Source organism: Artemia sp. Qi Xiang Cuo, unplaced genomic scaffold (genome assembly GCF_049724085.1).
Source record: "Artemia sp. Qi Xiang Cuo unplaced genomic scaffold, ASM4972408v1 HiC_scaffold_23, whole genome shotgun sequence".
Lineage (NCBI taxonomy): Eukaryota > Metazoa > Arthropoda > Branchiopoda > Anostraca > Artemiidae > Artemia > Artemia sp. Qi Xiang Cuo.
This window is the reverse complement of record NW_028297432.1, coordinates 1,308,569-1,327,206: the sequence shown is the minus strand read 5'-3', so window position 1 is coordinate 1,327,206 and position 18,638 is coordinate 1,308,569. Positions and strand designations below refer to the sequence as shown.

Sequence of the window (18,638 nt, the reverse complement as noted above, 5' to 3'; positions counted from 1 at the left end):
ATTTTATTAATACCACTTCATCATTTCATTTTGCTTTATTAATCATAAAATCAGAGAAAAAGAACAAAAATAAACCACAAAACAGTAAGAAAAAATATGAATTTGTAACTTTCAACATATGTTGGTACAGGTTGGGCTTTCAATGGGATCTCATCTTCACTGACTTCAGTATCAGACTCAGATTCTGAGCTTACTGAAAATAACAAATAAATACTTTCAATTTCCTCAAGAAAACTATTAAATTTGGGTGAAAATGCTTACCAAGGAAAAAACCCCTCTTGCCAGCATTTGAAGGAAAATGAAATATGCTCAACCTAAATAGCATCACAATTTCAGGCACCTTCCCAGCTGTTGAAAGAATGTTTATAAAATTTAGAGCAGGTGTCAATAAATCATCTCAGTTGTGGAGTAATTTTATAATGTTTTGTAGAATTGTACTTCATATCTTCTTGTTTTTATCCGTCACTATTTATAGTATGTATATTTTTTCTTGATTTTTATTAAAAAAAAATTAGAAAAAATAAAAATAAATCTATTTTTTTTTTAAATTTAAAAAAATGCCATTTAAAAAAAATTGGAAACAAGTTCAAAAACAGTATCTTTATTTACAAAAGTGTAGAATCTTAAAGTCTCTATCAATGTCATTTACACCACAAAATCAACCACACTGAAACTTTATGGACCCCAAAATCCCTCCATCCACATACAAACCATCAAAGGCAATGGAAATGCTTAAACACAACCTTAAATATTACATGACCCAGATCCCCTATTTGAACAAAATAAATGTTAAAAAGAAAATTTCAAACAATATACCCATCAAGATAATTTCCTAGTTGAAACCCCAGCATACAGTAAAGCTGTATGTTCACCTGAATTTTTCTAAGACACATATGACTAATTTACTTATGAAGCTGTAGGTAGTAGTAAAGAAACTAATTTTTTTCTCTTTTTATTATATGAAATAGTAACTAATTTATTATTTGTCTACAGTTTATTTGGTTAAAGAGGTTTTTGGTTTCAAACAATATTTTATATTAGATTTATAACCCAATATATTATCATCTGGTTTTATATTTGAGCACACACTGGTGACAGACAAACATGTCAAGACAAATACACCAAAACAAACATTGCAACTGAAAAGAATCAGTGAAACACAATTCAGTGGAAAACCAAAAGCTGAATTGGATTGAACTCTAAGTGTTTGTTCATCATTATCATCATTTGACTCATGCCAAAAAATACCTGAAAGCACTGGTGGGTAATGGGTGACCCCCTTCTCTTCAGTGTTGCCAATCGGAGAAAAAATCACTAGATTTTAGTTATTTTTTGATTGATTTAGTGATTTTCTTCAATAATCTAATGATTTATGTGCTGATTTAGTGATTTTTTGCTTAGGTAATGAACAAAATCACTAGAAATAGTGATAAATCACTAGGGGTGGCAACCTTGCTTCTCTTTTGAGGAGCGAGTGTTTGCCTGCTTAAGTCGATCTGAAGCGGGTGGGTAGGGTTCTCAAGATCGGAGAAAACAATGGCGAACACTACCAAGGAAGGCTCTTTTACAAAGGTGGAAGAGACATAGACTATCTCAAAATCCCACATCCGAGGGGGTTACAAGGGGGCCAAAGGACTATTGGTGTGACTCATGGGCTCTACCCATCGTTGAACCAGTCGATATAACTTACTTTGTTAGAAACAATCGGATATAAATACAATTTTCCGAAATATAGAAATTTTCACAAATATGGGACATTCACATTATACCTTTCGAATTGCCGTAGCCACATTTCGAACACAAACAACAAATGTACACATTGCCCTTCGCTCTTTTGTCCGAAGAGATAAGTCGTAACAAAGAATTTCTAATTTATCATTATGCAAAAACTTGCTTATTATTCATTTAATTTCTACAAAAGACGCGCTAAGGGGCAGAGGCTCCTATTCACTTAAGTTTTTTATGTCCTTCGGGCCACATAATTACTTTATAATAATCCAAACCGGGCTATTCTTAGAAAAAAAAAAAAAAAAACGAGGAAAATGGTTTACAAACGCCTCTTATAAAATTGACAGTGGTGCCGTAGCATAAAGACGACGAATTTGAACGGTTGTGTATATATTAAAGATAACAAACTAGTAATATAATTATACCAAATCGGTACTGTTGCCCTAATTGGTACACAGCGCTATAGACTGTCCAACGAATGCAGACATGGAGACCTGTAAAGCGGGTAATTGCTATCTAAATTGATCGAATAGCGTAGTTTCTCATCGACTTTAAAATATTTAAACTGTTGTTTTTTTTGGTTTAGGAGGGGGGAGAGGTACCGAGGTTAGATTAGGTTACGTATTTACTATATGCTATGCTTTACCCCCCCCCCCCCCTCATATGGAAATATATAGCCCAAATTTGTTTCTAAACTATTATATATTCATCCTATTTTATATTTTTTTTATTAGCATTAACCAAACTTGACTTCTTTCGTGTGTACCATTAAGTTCAGCAGTACCACCAACTCTGTTTTTATTTGATGTTTTCCAGAAAAATTGCCTACGGATTGTTTTGGGTACCGACTGACTGACCGAATTTCAAACAGATGTACGACAAGTGTGAGCTGATTGGGTAAGACCCGTTTTGTGTCGTTCCACATAATTCGACTCTGCATATATGTATTTATCTTTTAACTTTTGAGAAATCAAAATAATTGATTTATTAAGATTTGAGTTAAAGGTTTCGCTGGAAGCGCCATAGCAGGCAAATGGCACCGCCACTTAAAATGACCAAAAATTTCTGCAAGCGAAAAGAGCTTCAAGCTTTTTTCCGAAAGAATTTTGAAAAGAACAGGAACTTGAAAATACTTAAAAAAAAACAGGTAACATAAAATAAAATAGACTGAACCACTTGATAAGCAACTACTTCGTTTGAGGGAACACAAGTATCTTTGTCACTTGTCTAGAATCTTGGTACCACAGTTTATATAATTAGCAGTATGGTCTTTCCCTATCTCACCCATTATAAAAACCCGGACCGTGGTGCGAGTGCTCCAGAGAAATTATAAACATAAGCGGCAAGGCCGTATCCAGGGGAGGGGTTACCCGGTTTGAACCCCCCCCCCCCCCCGAAATTTTTGACCGACTCGAAAAAAAGTCGAAAATTAGTAAAACCTAGGTAAAAATCAGTAAAATTAGTCGAAAACTGAGTCAAAAATTAGTAAAACCCCCCAAAAAAAGTCAAAAATTAGTAAACCCCCCCCCTGAACAAAAATCCTGGATACGGCCCTGATAAGCGGCATTAGATCTTTTCACGGGTAGACAAAGAATAATCACCTACGGAACAAGTACTGACAAAACCACTTGGCCGGCTCACCAATAAGTGGACAATAAGTGCACAAATAAGTGGGAGGAGCTTTTTGTTCGCACCGAGAATGAAGAGCCAGAAATCATCTGCGGTAAACTTACTGGATAATTATATAAACTGTGCTCGGTACACACGAAAGAAAGACCGCATTAAAATCTCAATGCCGCTATTGATAAATAGGTTTGTGAGGTGTTACTCACTCCGTGACAAAGATTTAACCTTTAGTTTTTTGGGGTTAGGGGGACTAAAAGGTAGCTAGTTTGGTTAGGTCATATAAGGTTCCTTATTTATTCTCTGCTATGATTTACCCCCCCCCGCCGAATGTGCCAATATATTGCACAAATTTGTTTCTAAACTATTATCTTTTCATCCTATTTTGTTTTATTTCATTAGCATTAACGAAACTTCACTTCTCATGTGTGTACCCAGATTCTAGACAAGTACCGTATCTTTTCCAAAAGAGGTTAAGAAACGCCTTATAAAGTACTGTATATACGGTACTAAATCAAGTGCCTTAATAATATCCAAGCAACCTCAAGGGTGCCAATTCAGGGATTTTTTGAATATATCTTTTATTAGTTTTTCCTTAAAAAAAGCCCTCCCCTTCGGATTTTAATAAAAAAAAAATCTTTATATTTTTACTTCTAAATATCGGAAAACCTCTTGACCGCCTCCCTACGTTTCCGTGAGTTGGCATTACTGGCCGACTTGAATCTTTCTTTTTTTTTTTACATTGTAGAAGCTTCTGGAACAGTAAAAGTAAATATAAGTTTTTTATAATGTTAGAAAGATCCAACAGGATATGGATCTAGTGCTCAACAGTCCTTGGAATTCCTAAGAATTCTTAGTTACACCACATAGAAATGCGACCCCGTTCACACAGGGCCGACTGCGGGACTTGTCTATTCAAAGTCTTTATATCAAAAGCAGCGACGGTATAATTTCTCCTCTATGCAAATTACATGCAGATGTCTTCAATCAAAGGGTTATAACCACCAAGGGTAGGAAATTCTTTCAACTGGGTTATTTGATAGGGGGTCTACGCTCTATTATGGCGGTATATATATTTTTTCGTAAATTGCTTTATTGGTAATAGTAGGCAGAAGATAAAGATAGTGTTTGCGATGTTACACAGGAATTAGAAATTATTAATGTCGCCGAATCGAGGAGGAATGGTAACATGGGCGCCCATAAGCTGAATTCCAGGGGGGGGGGGCAAACTTCGTCTAATTGCTACTTTTAATGCCCTATAATAGAAATCTCAGAACAAAAATATAAAAATAAGGCAGCATCATTCAGCCAGGAGGGGGGGGGCAAGAGCCCCCCCCCCTGCCCCCCATATGGGCGCCCATGAATGGTAACCCCTCTTTGTAGTCAATTCTGCAACTGAATCTGATGAGAGATGCTACACTGAAATAAAAAAAAAAAATTATTTAAAGAAATGGGTACTTGAGTCTTATAGCCACAACACTCAAGTTCTGTCGAGAAGTGAAGTTTGGTTAATGCTAATGAAATAAAACAAAATAGTCTTTAAAAACAAAATAATGAAAATATAATACTGTATCAACACAATTATGAAAACTACAACAAAGAATTATGGAAGCGGGGCCACCCAGACCGCATTATATTAAATACGTAACCTAAACTAATCTAGCCTAACCTGACCGAACCTAACCTAACCAAAATACCAACTAAATATTTAATTAAATATAGCTACAATGTAGTTTCCTACAGAGCCGAAGCTAATATGGTATAAAGACCATGAAAATCAGTTATTGTCTCATGTTCGTGATACAACATCTTTAGTGTGGTGGATATAAGACAAAAGTACCAAAAAATGTCTTTCAGATGTTTTTTTTTATATATGATAATAAAGTGATTATAGCTCTATTAACTGCTATATTCCAAGGGGTCGTGTCAGTATATCCATGATTCTGTGCAGGAGGTGGGGGGGGTGAGCCATAAATTTTGTTTTTCAAACAACCAGATCATACAACAATGTGGTAATGCGTAAAAAGAGAAAACCACAAAAATAATTTTTAATTCTTTCCTGAAATTTATATTGTGTAACATCTTTTCTATTACTGCAGCCGAACTACTTACCAGGTAGTTATGACTTATATTGAGAAGAGCAGACGGAGGACGAACATTTACGAAGAACACTTCCAGAGCAGTTGGATATGAAGCTGTAGTGTTTGAATTTTATCTACCATCGATTATTTTTAAATAACTTTTAATCGGCAAAATATTAATCCTCGAGTGAACATCAAACTTCAGAAATTAAAAGGAAACAAAATATTAAGTTAGAAACAGAATGCATAAATTTACTTTTAGGGTGGAAGTTATTTTTCTGGGAAGGAAAGTTCGAGAAAAAGGCACAGCTTTGAAATATGGGGGTTTTGGGAGGGGCAAAGATGAGCTAAAACTGCAAAAAAAATCCTGTACACCTATTTGTGGATATATTCTTCCATTACGCAAGGGCGCCAATTGGCGGAGGAGGGATCGTCCCTTAGAATTTCAAAATACCCCCTTTGGTATATTCAATGGAAAAATATAGTCCAAAAAATTGCCCAACCCCCCTAGGTTTTCAAAATTACCTTGTATCTTGTGTAGATTTTTTGTATCTGTTTTCACGGTCTAAAAAAGGACTTATCCCCATTTGAACTTTTATTTATTTGTCATAGAACAACGATTGTATTCATTAAAAATTTGAGGGAAAGTCCACCCCCCCCCCCAACATTTTGTTAAGTAACGCTTCTGTTTTACACGTATTTTATTGGTTTTATCCGTTTGAAGGACCCCAACCTTTCTCAAAATCCAGCCGTCTGGTAATATTCATTTCTGATAGTCTCGGCAATCAACTGTAGCCTATCTACTGATAGACCAAGTATAACTAAAGATTGTATGTTGCACCATCAAACATTATGTTTTTGTCGGGATATACCACCCTTCCATAGATTTTAAGCTAAAAAAAGCTTTAACCTTTAAAAGAAATTATTCAGGCAAATTCAGGCGAATACAGACAAATTATTCACAAAAATGCATCTCAAATTCCAGTGTTATATCATATACCATGAAATCTAGAAAATAGGGAAGCTACTCGAGGAGGATGGGAGGATGGGCATCATTTTTTTTTCTCATTTTGAAAGTAGTGAAGGAAATATAACACAGAACAATAAAAATAAAAATAAACACAGAAAATATAAAATAGAACAAGTTTCATGCCATGACATATGTTACAGCCAACCAGGTGTGCATACAAAAGGGCCCTTAGTATCTTAGTCCCCCTTCTAAAAACTGTTTTGACCATTAATAATTTGACTGTACTTTTCTTTGACAGAACCATACTTAGGTTTGAGTCACACCCCCCTTCCATACAATGTATGAATATCTTAGCCAAGCCATAAGCCAATTAAGCCACATACAGGCACGGCAGCCCGTAATCTAACTTTTTTCTCTTTTTCCGTAAATTTCTTCCAATTTTAACATTTCTATCCTATTTCTGGATTTTTTGGTGAAACCCCCCTCCCCTACTTATTATATGTATAAGCGACTGTATGAAATTATCTTGCTCATAATTTTCATTTTCCGGATTTCCCTCCCAATTTTGAAAACGGTGTGAGACTGCAACAACGACGATGTTCCTGCTAAATTAACGTTCCTATGTTTCTCGAAAGTGGAGTTGCTGGAGTCGCAAGGTGCACATTGTTGAAATTAAAACCTAGCATAACACTATAATTCGATTTTGAGTTAAGGGTTGACCTCCGATTGTATCGACATGGCGAGTCCAATGGAGCATTTAGAAGTTTTCTGTCTACTATACGTTCTGAGATACATCCGATTATTATTATTGTTTTATCTAACTATTATTTGATTTAGTTATTCCATTATTCTTCTCAATTTTTTTTTATTTAGGTTATTGCAAAAGGGAGCATCTACGGGGAGTAAAAACTGATTTTCCCACTTTTCCCATCCCATCCAACACTTAGAGAAGAATGACGAAACCTAGCATGCCCGTTCAGCAGAAAACGGGCAGCAAAGACGGGAATAAAACAGATTTAAGAAATTGCATTCATGAAATTCTGTATGTTCATAGATTTCTTATGTTCAAAAAAAAACTTCCCTATTTAGTAATTTTTACGAAAACCTGAAAAAATGCAGATACTAGGTATTGACGGAGGATATCCGCTCTGCTTCAGGAACGCAGATGAATCAATATGTCCAACCCTGTATGCCTCTTGATGTTCACAGAAGAGGTCGTTGAGTCCTCCTTGATTTTTTCCTTTCGCGACTTACAGTACACCATATTTAACAGCCATGGAATTACAACCTCCTAGCCTACCCAAACAGGAATTTTCAAATTTATCAAAGGAAGATGATACAGGATGAATGGGGTAAAAACAAAGAGCGCTCCGGGTCGGAGCCCCAATTCTTTCAAAGGGTTAATGAAACCCTATGCATGAAAAAGTACAAAAGCAGCTCACCTTTTCCTCATCGTGAAAACAGTCTTTATAAACTGGTTAGTTTATAAATACCCATTCTTAATACCCATTCTAAATACCCATTCTTAAGGGATGAATATTGAATCACTAAACATGAATCACTTGAATCACATGAATATTGAATCACTAAACATGAATCACATATATATAATCATGAATCACAAATATTGAATCACTAAACCTGACCAGGAAAAAACCCTTTTTTAATCATCTTACACACATCAAGCAAAAAGATCGAACAAATAATGAAAGATCTAAAGGCCAGCTATGATAAAAATAAAGAGAAAAAGATATATCAAGAAGAAAAAGTCAGACGGTGATACATTCAGTAGAAGAAAAAGACAAACTTAAACGACGCGAATATTCCGCCTGTATAAAACAAGGCGTCTTCAACGCGAAAAACAAACAAAAAATCCCAACTAACCTAAAACCAAATAAAATCTTAAATCAAGAAAAAACAACAATATACACTTGTTTTTCATCAATTTTTCAATCAATTTTTGGCATATTTTATTTGTAGTTGAAATGGTAATGCTAATAGTATATTACATTACAAATTGTCATTTGAAATAATACCTGTCAAAGATGTAAAGTTCTCTCAACCGATCAGGAGCAAAATTGAAATACTTAAAGGGAAAGCACCCTTAAATTTTATCTTTATGCCTATATAAATTTATATAAATTTATATAATATATTTTATATATTAATATAAATTTTATTTATATTAATTTTACGCCTTCTATAAAAACCTTATATACCCCAGGATATAACTTAAAACCCTTGCCCTGGGGGTTGTTGGGGAGTGTCCTCCTCAAAAACGTATTTTCTATCTGGAAATCAAATACGCTGAACAAAATGGCTATCTAAAAATTTTTATTGGATGTATTTGGGGGAATTTTGGGCGGGGGGGGGGGCTAGTTTCCATCCAAACACTTTCCACTTTTAAAAAGGGTACTAGCCCTTTGAATTTGTGTTGGACATGTCGTATGTATCCTAGTAGAGATCAAAAACAAAGAGAAAAAAAAATCTCAAGAAGATAAACCAAACGGGACTACGGCCAGTAGAATAAAAAGACTAACTAAAACGACGCGGATATTTCGCCTTTATAAAACACGGCACCCTCACCCCAAAAACAAAAGAAAAAAAAATCGAAACTAACCTAAACCCAAATAAAAAATAAACTTGCCACTTTGATTGAGCACCGCAGAAGCTAAATAGAGTTGCTTCAATGAAATAGAGTCGCTTCATGGGTTTCATTGCAGCAATTATGAAGTAAAAATTGTTTTTATATTTAAATATAAAAAAAAAAAAGCGTAAAAATAAACGCCGCGAAATATACGGTTCGTGTTTATTTATAAAATTCTTATAAGGGCCGTAGTTCCGTTTTTTTTATTTTTCTATTTTTTTTTTTTTTTGAACAAGATAAAAACACAAAAAATTTCCGAACCACTGAAGGAGCATTCACAACAGTGGTACCAAGTGGTGGGAGAAGCAGATACATCCCTCCAGGATGTTTTGCCCCCTAGATTTCGAAAAATGCCTTTCGGGGTATTTTCACTAAAAAATAACCTTTTGGGTATTTTCATTGGAAAAAATCGAAAAAAATTCCCTATAGATTTTAAAAAATACACATTCCCCTACCCCTAACATGGCGAAACTGATTCCCAATTAGTCAAAGATAAGACCCAGATAAGAGAGGATGAAATACTTGTAAGAGTTGGATCTTTGGCGATATAACCGAAGGGCTATAATTCAAAGGGCTAGTGCCCTCTTTGATAGTCGAAAGTGACTAGTGATATTTTTTGTTGCTATTGTTGTTTAAACCAGGGCACTTCGTATCGAAGGAGTTGTCGTGGGAACTTCGAAAGGGGCTTATTCGACTGAAAATAGAAAGGGCCGATGTCCTTTTTAGATTTCCGCAGTGATGGGAGGGCATCTAGTCCTCCTTCCAGTCCGCCCCTTCCCCCCCCCCTTTCACAGTTGCAAATTATTTTTAAAAACAAAATGCTGCATTAAGATTAAATCAAAATGCACTGTGATAATGCTAATTCCAAATAAGACATCTCAGCAGTATCCCAAGAAAGACTGAGGGTATTATGTTCAAACTTTCGGGGCTACTTCTGCTCTTAAAATTTAACCAAATCAAAATAGCGTAAGTATTTCCATGCTATCAAAGAAAATAAACATATTTTTTTTGCAGTTGGTATCAAGTTTTAAATTTCAGGTCAAATAGAGGAGGTATGCAACTAAATTAACGAGTACTATTTGTGTCCAGATTTTTAAAAGGGTGTATGTGTTTAAAAATTGATGAAAATGTTTCTCCAGCATACAAATAGCAGGCCAAACTATAAAGTCTTAAAAAACGAAAAGATTTAAAGTGTTATTTTTTTTTCCCTGAAAAAACTATTTCAATATAAAACGAACAGAAATTAATTAAAAAAACTTTTTCCACAAAATAAGTTTTTCAAAGAAAAGTAAAGAGGTTTTTTTTAGGGAAACCACAATATATTTTTTCTTGAAACTGTCATACTAACATTTTCCGGAGTAAACACAATCTAGATAGGTTACAACTTTCGAAAAGTTGGCTTACCCTTCCAAGCCTCCTTAATATTTTTTCATAAATCGTCTCCTGACTGAAATTAGAGACTCCTGAAGGTGGAAAGCCGTGAGCATCAATAGGAAAAGTTTCAAAACATTTTTTTTGACAAATGAGTTAGTTCCGAGGTTTTCGAAAAAAAAATCCCGTTTGATAGCTCTAAAGTGATTCTTAAATTCTTAATTGCTTCCCCTTAGATGCTACGCATTGCGACAGAAAAATTACAATAATAACATTTATGTCAGGGAACCAAGCTTTGCTCAATGATTTTTTCGTTTAACAATATTGTTCGTAATAAGATATTTGTTCGTTTTCCGACGTGAAAAACGACTTAGATAGGTGGAAAAATTCGTTTTTGCGGGAAATTAATTTTGGAAAAACATTTTTCATTGAATGACTATTACAATTATCTAGATGTGTAATACCCTAGTGGTTTTATTATCCAGGGTAAATAAAATGAAACGAAATTAAAGTTATTTCGTGAAAGAGATTAAAAAAAAACTGTATATTTTCAGCGAGCAAAGCTCAGTCCCTGTTACTCTTACATTATATATATATATATATATATATATATATATATATATATATATATATATATATATAATTTTTCGAGAAATTAGAAAAAGAAACATGAATATTAAAATCCAAAGAATAATCATAAAATATAGGATTATTAATGAAGTAAATTGAGTTTCGTGATAGCACTCCGTTACCTAAAAAATTATAAAGTGGAAGGTTTTACTTTAATAACAGTGTTCAGTGCACAGTTTCCACGTAGCAGATGCTACGCGTACCTCAAGGGTTACTAAGAAAATATTGAGTATATTATTCTTGAATCTTTTGCGGGAAGTTTTACGACATAAAAACAAACTAAACGTCAAATTATGAAAAGGGGAAGATTGCAAAAGAAAAAGGCTTGACTATGAAGTTAATATAGCCTGACGCTACGATGTCATGTGGCTTTTGAGATTTGTTTCGTAATTGGCTGTGTTATAATTTGATTATCCTTGCCCTAAGAAAACCTTTTATTACTTTTTTTGTCATTTATTTTTACTTTAGTCTAGATTTTAGCTTGGAGTGTGTGACAGTTTTAAAAAAGATTACTGTCGAAGATGTTATTTTGATTCGTCGGTTGAATGGGGGGAGGGCCGCAAAAGCAGAAAACTTCTATAGAGAGGACAATACTGAAGGAAACTTTATGTTAATTAATGTTAATTAAATAATTAACATTGAATTAATGTTAAATAATTAACATAAAGTAATTAATTAACAACGAAAAAACTCGTTGAGGATAATCCTAACCACCAAATCAAGGATATATTTAACTTTTAGGGTAAGGCAAGTGTTCATAGAAGTTCAAAAGGGATGAGATCAGGCATTTACCCTCCTTTCTCATCCCCTCTCCCTCTCAGGAGCCCAAATATATACAATTTGGTAAATATATTTTGTAAGATTCGAATAAAACATCACAGTTTTGATATTTTCTTAAACGAAATTTTTACACGGAAAAAAGTGTTCAAAAATTTCTCAAGGGGGAAAGTACATTTTCAATATTGTACATACAATTCACTTTTTTGCGTTTTGTTTGTCCCATGACTTTTTATTCGGGTTGGAAACTCTGGGGACTGCAGTGCTCCAGCACAGCCTTCTCTATCGAAAATCTGAATTTATAAATTCCATTTCACAATGCCAGTTTCCATACTCACCGACTTGATCAGTGTTTCCACCTCTACCGAATTTCCGAAGATCTACCGATTTACCAATCCATCTTCCGACAAAAAGAAGATGCTGAAATTATTTTCGGTAAAAGATTAGTAGATGGTTCTCGGGGTAAGACCCATCTGTCAATTATCTAACAAAAATCACCAAGGTTTTACCGATTGTCTGAAAAGAAGAGCAAAAACTCTGGACTTTATCTCTTCTTTCTGAGCATCAGTGCCAGGCACTAACGCAAGATTGAGGCCTTCGACCCCCCCCCCCCCCAAAAAAAAACTTTGGGTTTGTAATTATTTATATAGTTCTTATGTTATTAATATGACTCGGCAATTTTTTTTCGAATTTGAGCTCCATCTCCTGGAAATAAATTCCAGCACATGCCTATTTGCCAAATCAGAACTTGGGGAGGATACAATCTTTTAATTTTGCGAAACCAGGCTACCTGATCGTCAGCAGTGACTGCACACTCCTGTTGGCATGTACACCCTATATTTTTGGGTACCTATACAAGAAAAAAAAAAAGGAAATCTGGCGAATTATGCTAAATTACAGTAAATTGAGGGCAAAATCGTAAGAATAACTTACTTTCAATGGAGGAAGTTGGTCTTCTCCTCAGGAGAATCTGCAAGGATATTTTAGGGGAGGAGCAAAAATAGAATTTTATATTGGGTGAGTTGGGCTAATAATAAAAAAAAGTGTTAGATACTTTGAATAAGAAGCGCCCAGAAATTCAAAAAATTAAAAAATTAATTAAGGAAGAAGAGCCCCTCCCTCCTGAGAACGTCTTTGCTTCTCTTCACATATAATGTCGTAACGATCCATCTAGGAGTTTTTCATATTATTCGAGCAAGCGGATAATAGTCTAACACTATAAATAGCGTAGCTTTTTTCTAGATTTTACTGTTATTATTAAATTCAAGTTCAAGTTCCATTTATTTCCATAAATAACAATAACAAAAACAATATCCCAAAGGGCTCAATGGCCCGTTATTTGGGAAACGACACAGAATAAATGACTAATATTAAAACTTGGCATAAACAATACTAAACAGTGTTTGACTTATAAATCTATAAGGAAAAGAAGTCAACTCACCGACAGTCCACACGAAACAGCGACCCTCCTATCACCCGACAATAAATAAATAAATCAAAAATGAAAAATTCTCTACATCATCGAGGATCCAACGCCAACAAAAAAACAATACAACAACTATAAACTAATAAATATTTAGCTTTAATAAGAAACTTTTCATCTGTCTTTTAAAGGAGCCAAGTGTTTGTGACTGACGAATCTCAGCAGGAACCAAGTTCCAAGCACGTCCCACAGTCACGACCAGACCAAAGTCTGAACGAACCGAGGGAGTAGCCGGAATCATAACATCCTCCCTGTTTCGAACTGAGTAAAAATTTACTTCCCCTACTGGCTTAAGTAGTCCAGAAAAACAAACTGGGAGATCTCCGTGGAGGAATTGATATGCCAACGAAGCTAGAGATATAACATAAATATCTCTAATCTTAAGGAGATTAACAGGAGAGTGAGTAGTCGACTGGAGAACTGTTACCGCTTTCTCATGAAGAATATGAACAGGAGCAAGTACAGAAGAAAATGTAGATATCCACACAGACGAACAGTAACATATATAAGGGAAAATGAGAGAGAAATATAAAAGACGGAGTATAGGAAAAGGAAATAAACGCTTTAGTTTACGGATGATTCCAAGTCCACGGGAAATTTTCACTCTTATTACTTGAACGTGCCACTTAAACGATAAATTTTCATCCAAAAGAACTCCCAGGAATCGCACATATCGATCTGGGGGGCGACTTATGGAGCCTCTTGGTGTAGGAAGCTCAGTAATTGTGGGGCAGCTCCCACCTGTACGGGAAAAAATAAGAAGGTACGATTTTTTTACATTTAAAGCTAGTTGATTTATGTCAAACCAATTGAGTATCTTTTCAGTCATTGCTTGAAGCTTTAGAATAAGGGATGACTCATCCGGAGCTGCAGCACCTAGAGTAGTGTCATCTGCAAATGATACCAGTTCTTCTCGACTATCAGATGTGGACGCCGACATAGTCTGAGAGTAACATTTGTGACACAATCCACAGCAAACATTGGGAATTGGGGTGTTTAGAAGTCGGTAGAGGTCGTTCACATATATCAGGAATAGGGTTGGCCCAAGAATAGAACCTTGGGGTACTCCGTATTCAATTGGAACTTCCTTGTCTGTATCTTCCATGGCAATAGATCTGTCAGTAAGGTATGAAGAGAGCCAAGACAATGCTTCCCCACGCACACCATGATGAGAAAGTTTACCAATGAGAATCTTGTGTGTAAGGCTGTCAAAAGCTTTCTTTACATCAAGAAAAATGGCTGCAGGACTAAGCTTAGAGTCTAAAGATTGTCGTATAAACTGAAGAAGTTTATTACAAGCATGTTCTGTAGAGTACTTTGCGCGAAACCCAAACTGATGCTTATGGAAAAAAGATTTAGCTTCAAGAAACCTTACCAGACGTTTGAGCATTGGCCTTTCAAATATCTTAGAGAACACTGACAAAAGAGAGATCGGCCTATAATTCCCAGGATCCTCACGGTCACCTCCTTTAAAGAGAGCTATCACACGCGACAATTTAAGACGTTGAGGAAATACTCCTAGTTGAAATGACCTATTAATCAAATGGCAAAGTGGGGTTATAATCGATGGAAGGATATGTTTAATTACTTTAGCAGAAATTTTGTCAAAACCTGTTGAAGAATTCTTTAAAGACAAAACAATATTTGTAATTTCCTGCACTGTAACGTCCTCAAGAGCCATTGATTTCAAGCACGGGGGGCCTAGGAACTGCTTCCAAGTCTGAGACACCGAGCAGTGAGAAACACTATTAGCAGTTGATTTCCCTATCTCCGCGAAGAATTTGTTCATATGATGTCGTACTTGGCCTTTTTCTGTGATAAGTTGATCGTCTACCATAAGAGACTTAGGGAGACCTTCTAGTTTTTTCGATGGCCGACTAAATTCCTTAATTACGTCCCACGTCTTCTTTATATTTCTACCGCAATCATCAAATCTCTTAGTATAATACATTGTTTTTGTTCTCCGAATAATTGATTTCAGCATATTACGGTACAACTTAAATGCTTCTAATTTAGCATCACTTGGTCTGTTTTTGTACTCTTTCCAAAGGTTCTGCTTTCTATTTATTGACTTGAGGACTCCCGGTGTTAGCCAGGGAGCTATGGGTGTTGATCTTCTTGATCGAGGATTCCTTAAAGGAGCTTTTAGACAATAAGCCGCGAATTTTTCCTTAACAGTGTCATAAAACTGGCCAAATATATCGTTATAATTGCCCAAATTAATATTTTCTGGTAATGAAAAGTCCCATGAAGATGAACTCAGATCTTCTTTCAGTTTATCCAGCTCCACTGGTGAGCAACATAATCTCGGTGTATCTTGGGGGACTAATCTTTGTGGATTTTGGAGGATTGGAAACAAGGCTGCAACTGGCAAATGGTCGGAAGTATCAGAAAGCAGTACTTCGTTCTTAATGGAGTGTAGTGATGAAAAAATATTGTCAATTAATGTTGCTGTCTGGTTAGAAATCCTTGTCGGTATGTTTATACAAGGAGCTAATCCATACGAAATTAGTAAAGACAAAAGATCAGAAGCCTGTCTAGATGTCGGATCCGCAAGGTCGAGGTTAAAGTCGCCCATTAATACAACTTCGGATTTTTCAGAAAAAACTTTTCCAAGAACATCTTCTAATGTTTCCATAAATTGGGTTATGGACCCACTTGGAGAACGATATACTTCGCCAATTATTATCCTTTCCTTAGCGTTGATTGGGACTTCTATAAAAAGTGACTCAAATACCTTTTCATTATTTGTACATAAATCCTGTCTTAGTACAGCATGAAAATTATTTCGGATGTAAAATCCGAGTCCACCTTTTTGGGCCGTCTTGCGGTTAAGAAATATCGACATATAACCGGGACTATCCAAAAGCACCTGATTTTTTTCGCTCAAAAATGTTTCACAGAGACCGATAATTGCAGGGCACGAATTCCTACATAATAATTGAATATCATCAAACGAGCAATTTAGGCCCTGAACGTTTAGATGCACAACCGGGAGTGCATCAACCCACCGAGCTCCGGAGTCCCAAAATCTCAGCTCCTCCACAAACACACTATCAATAATATTCTCAAAATTTTCATAAAAATTCATATTGGGGGCTTTACCAACCGGATTATTTATAATTTCATTAAAATTAACTCTCCCACATTCATACTCATTTAATTTCCCTAGTGTTATGTTAGCGTTAATCCCCAATAGAGAATTAGTGTCAACCATAATTACTTACCCATGCAGGTGACAGAGAGCCATGCTGTAGTCGCGTGAACACCAGTGACGTCAACCTCTTAATCCGAATTAAAAAGGCTATGACATGAACTTGATTATTTTGCTCTGAAACAAAAAAAAAATAACAAGTAAAATAGCACAGGAAGGTGTAAATACTGAGGGTAAAGAAAGACAAATAACAGGGAAAAATACAAAAAGACAAATAACATTAAAGAACAGCACATTTTTTGAAGATATAATATATTAAGCGGAAGCGAGCACTCACTAATAATCATGCGTCAGAATCGAAATCAGAATTGACCGAGGGGAAAACTAGGGTAAGTGGGTCGTAGCATGCGTCATCAACCTTGATCCAGTTAGAACTAGAAGTCTTTTTAGATTCTAGCCACAACCTAGTCCCCTTTTGAACCACTTTGGTATGAGACATTTTATCGGAGGCAACTTTACAATTTCTTAAATTATAACCCGTACTCAAAAGTTCTTTCCGACGTTTAGCCAGCTCGAATGGAAGGTCAATACTGACGCTTTTCCCTGTATTTCTTAGATTACCAACACAAGCCATAATATTGTCCTTATGTCGAAGATTTATAACCGATACAAGAATAAGGTCCGATGCCGGACGTGACTTTTGTTTCCTGGGACTTTTAGCCTTGTTTCTAAGTCTACAGAAGGCCGTGAAATTAATATCCCTGTAGTTCCGTACCCACATTCCTGAAAAAAAACATTACGGTTTCTTCAATATTTTCATTTTCTTTGTTAGGAATCCCATGGATAAGAAGATTCTTGCGTTTGAAATACAATTCAGTTCTTAAAACCTGGTTTTTAACTGCCACAAGAGTAGATTTCAAGCCAGTGTTCTCTTGTTTCAACGCTGCATTCTCCGTACGAAGATTTTCTACCAGTTGTTTTAAGTTGTCCATACGTTCATCAAAATACTTTTTCGTGAGAGACATCGCTAATTATATTGTATCGGTAATTAATATATCGCTAAATATACAGTACGCTCGCTTCTTTCCTCAACTCATCAAAATGACATTTCAAGAAAACTTACGAGCGTGGGCCCCTTTCTTCTAAAATCCAAATATAAGGGGCCCCAGAATCAACAGTGCAATAATTGAAATAAAACAGGATATCACAGTTGAGAACTATCACGAAGTAAAAATTATGTCTTGCCTTAACGAGCGCTAGTTCAGTACTCTGAACTAGCTACGTTAGATACGTTAATTCAAAATTTTTTCTTTTTTTTTTAAAAGCCCCCCCCCCCTGTCATAAAATTTTGCTGAAGTACCTTGACAGGCCTTACCTCGTTTTTTTCGGAGAGGGGTCTACTTATTTTTTTTTTTAGGGGGGGGGGGTTACACGAAAAACCACAAAAAAAACAAAAAAAATTTTTTTATTTCCATTTTTTTTAAGATTTTAAGATTCCGAACAACAGTTCGGGCGGGAGGTCATTTCCCCCCCCCCGCTCCCCCCCCCGGATACGGCCTTGTTACCTGTTATGGAGTTAGTGTCTTTTTTATTTCGAACAGGTCATTTTACTTCATGAAGAAGGAGATACAATTAGTTGCTGGTTAGAAATTCATCTCACCTTATTGTACCTGTTTCTCTATGTTTCCCAATTTGGAAAGTATAAATTCCGTCTTTAATTTGAGTGGACCTCTCAGGTCGGATCCAAGCAATTGCCGAGACGTGACCCGCATAGGAAAGTGGCAGCAACCAGTTTTCGATCGACAAGGCACTAGAATTTAAATTCATGTGAAAATTTACGGCAGTCTCAGAAAATATACGCTGTCTACTATCATGACCTATTGACCTGAACCATTCTAAGGACGAGAACAACTCAAAAAACAAAGATAAATGTATACTAGTGAAGGCTTTATAAGATGAAAAGTTTTGGCGTTAAGTAAATAGATACAAAGGGGTTGCACACTCCTGTCTTAGGTGACCATTCTTTTTTGATCCTCCGACAAAGGTCAAATTATAATATATATATATATATATATATATATATATATATATATATATATATATATATATATATATATATATATATATATATATATATATATATATATATATATATATATATATATATATATATA

General features: G+C 35.4%; 1 long non-coding RNA gene across 1 annotated transcript; it reads right to left on the bottom strand.

The window, feature by feature from the left end:
* Positions 1-107: 107 nt before the first annotated feature.
* On the bottom strand, positions 108-18,261 carry LOC148938947 (uncharacterized). The gene is made up of 3 exons (XR_016143586.1): positions 18,125-18,261; positions 16,538-16,641; positions 108-193 (listed from the first exon to the last, which is right to left on the bottom strand). It is a non-coding gene; the product is annotated as an uncharacterized LOC148938947 (long non-coding RNA).
* Between the last annotated feature and the right edge of the window lie 377 nt (positions 18,262-18,638).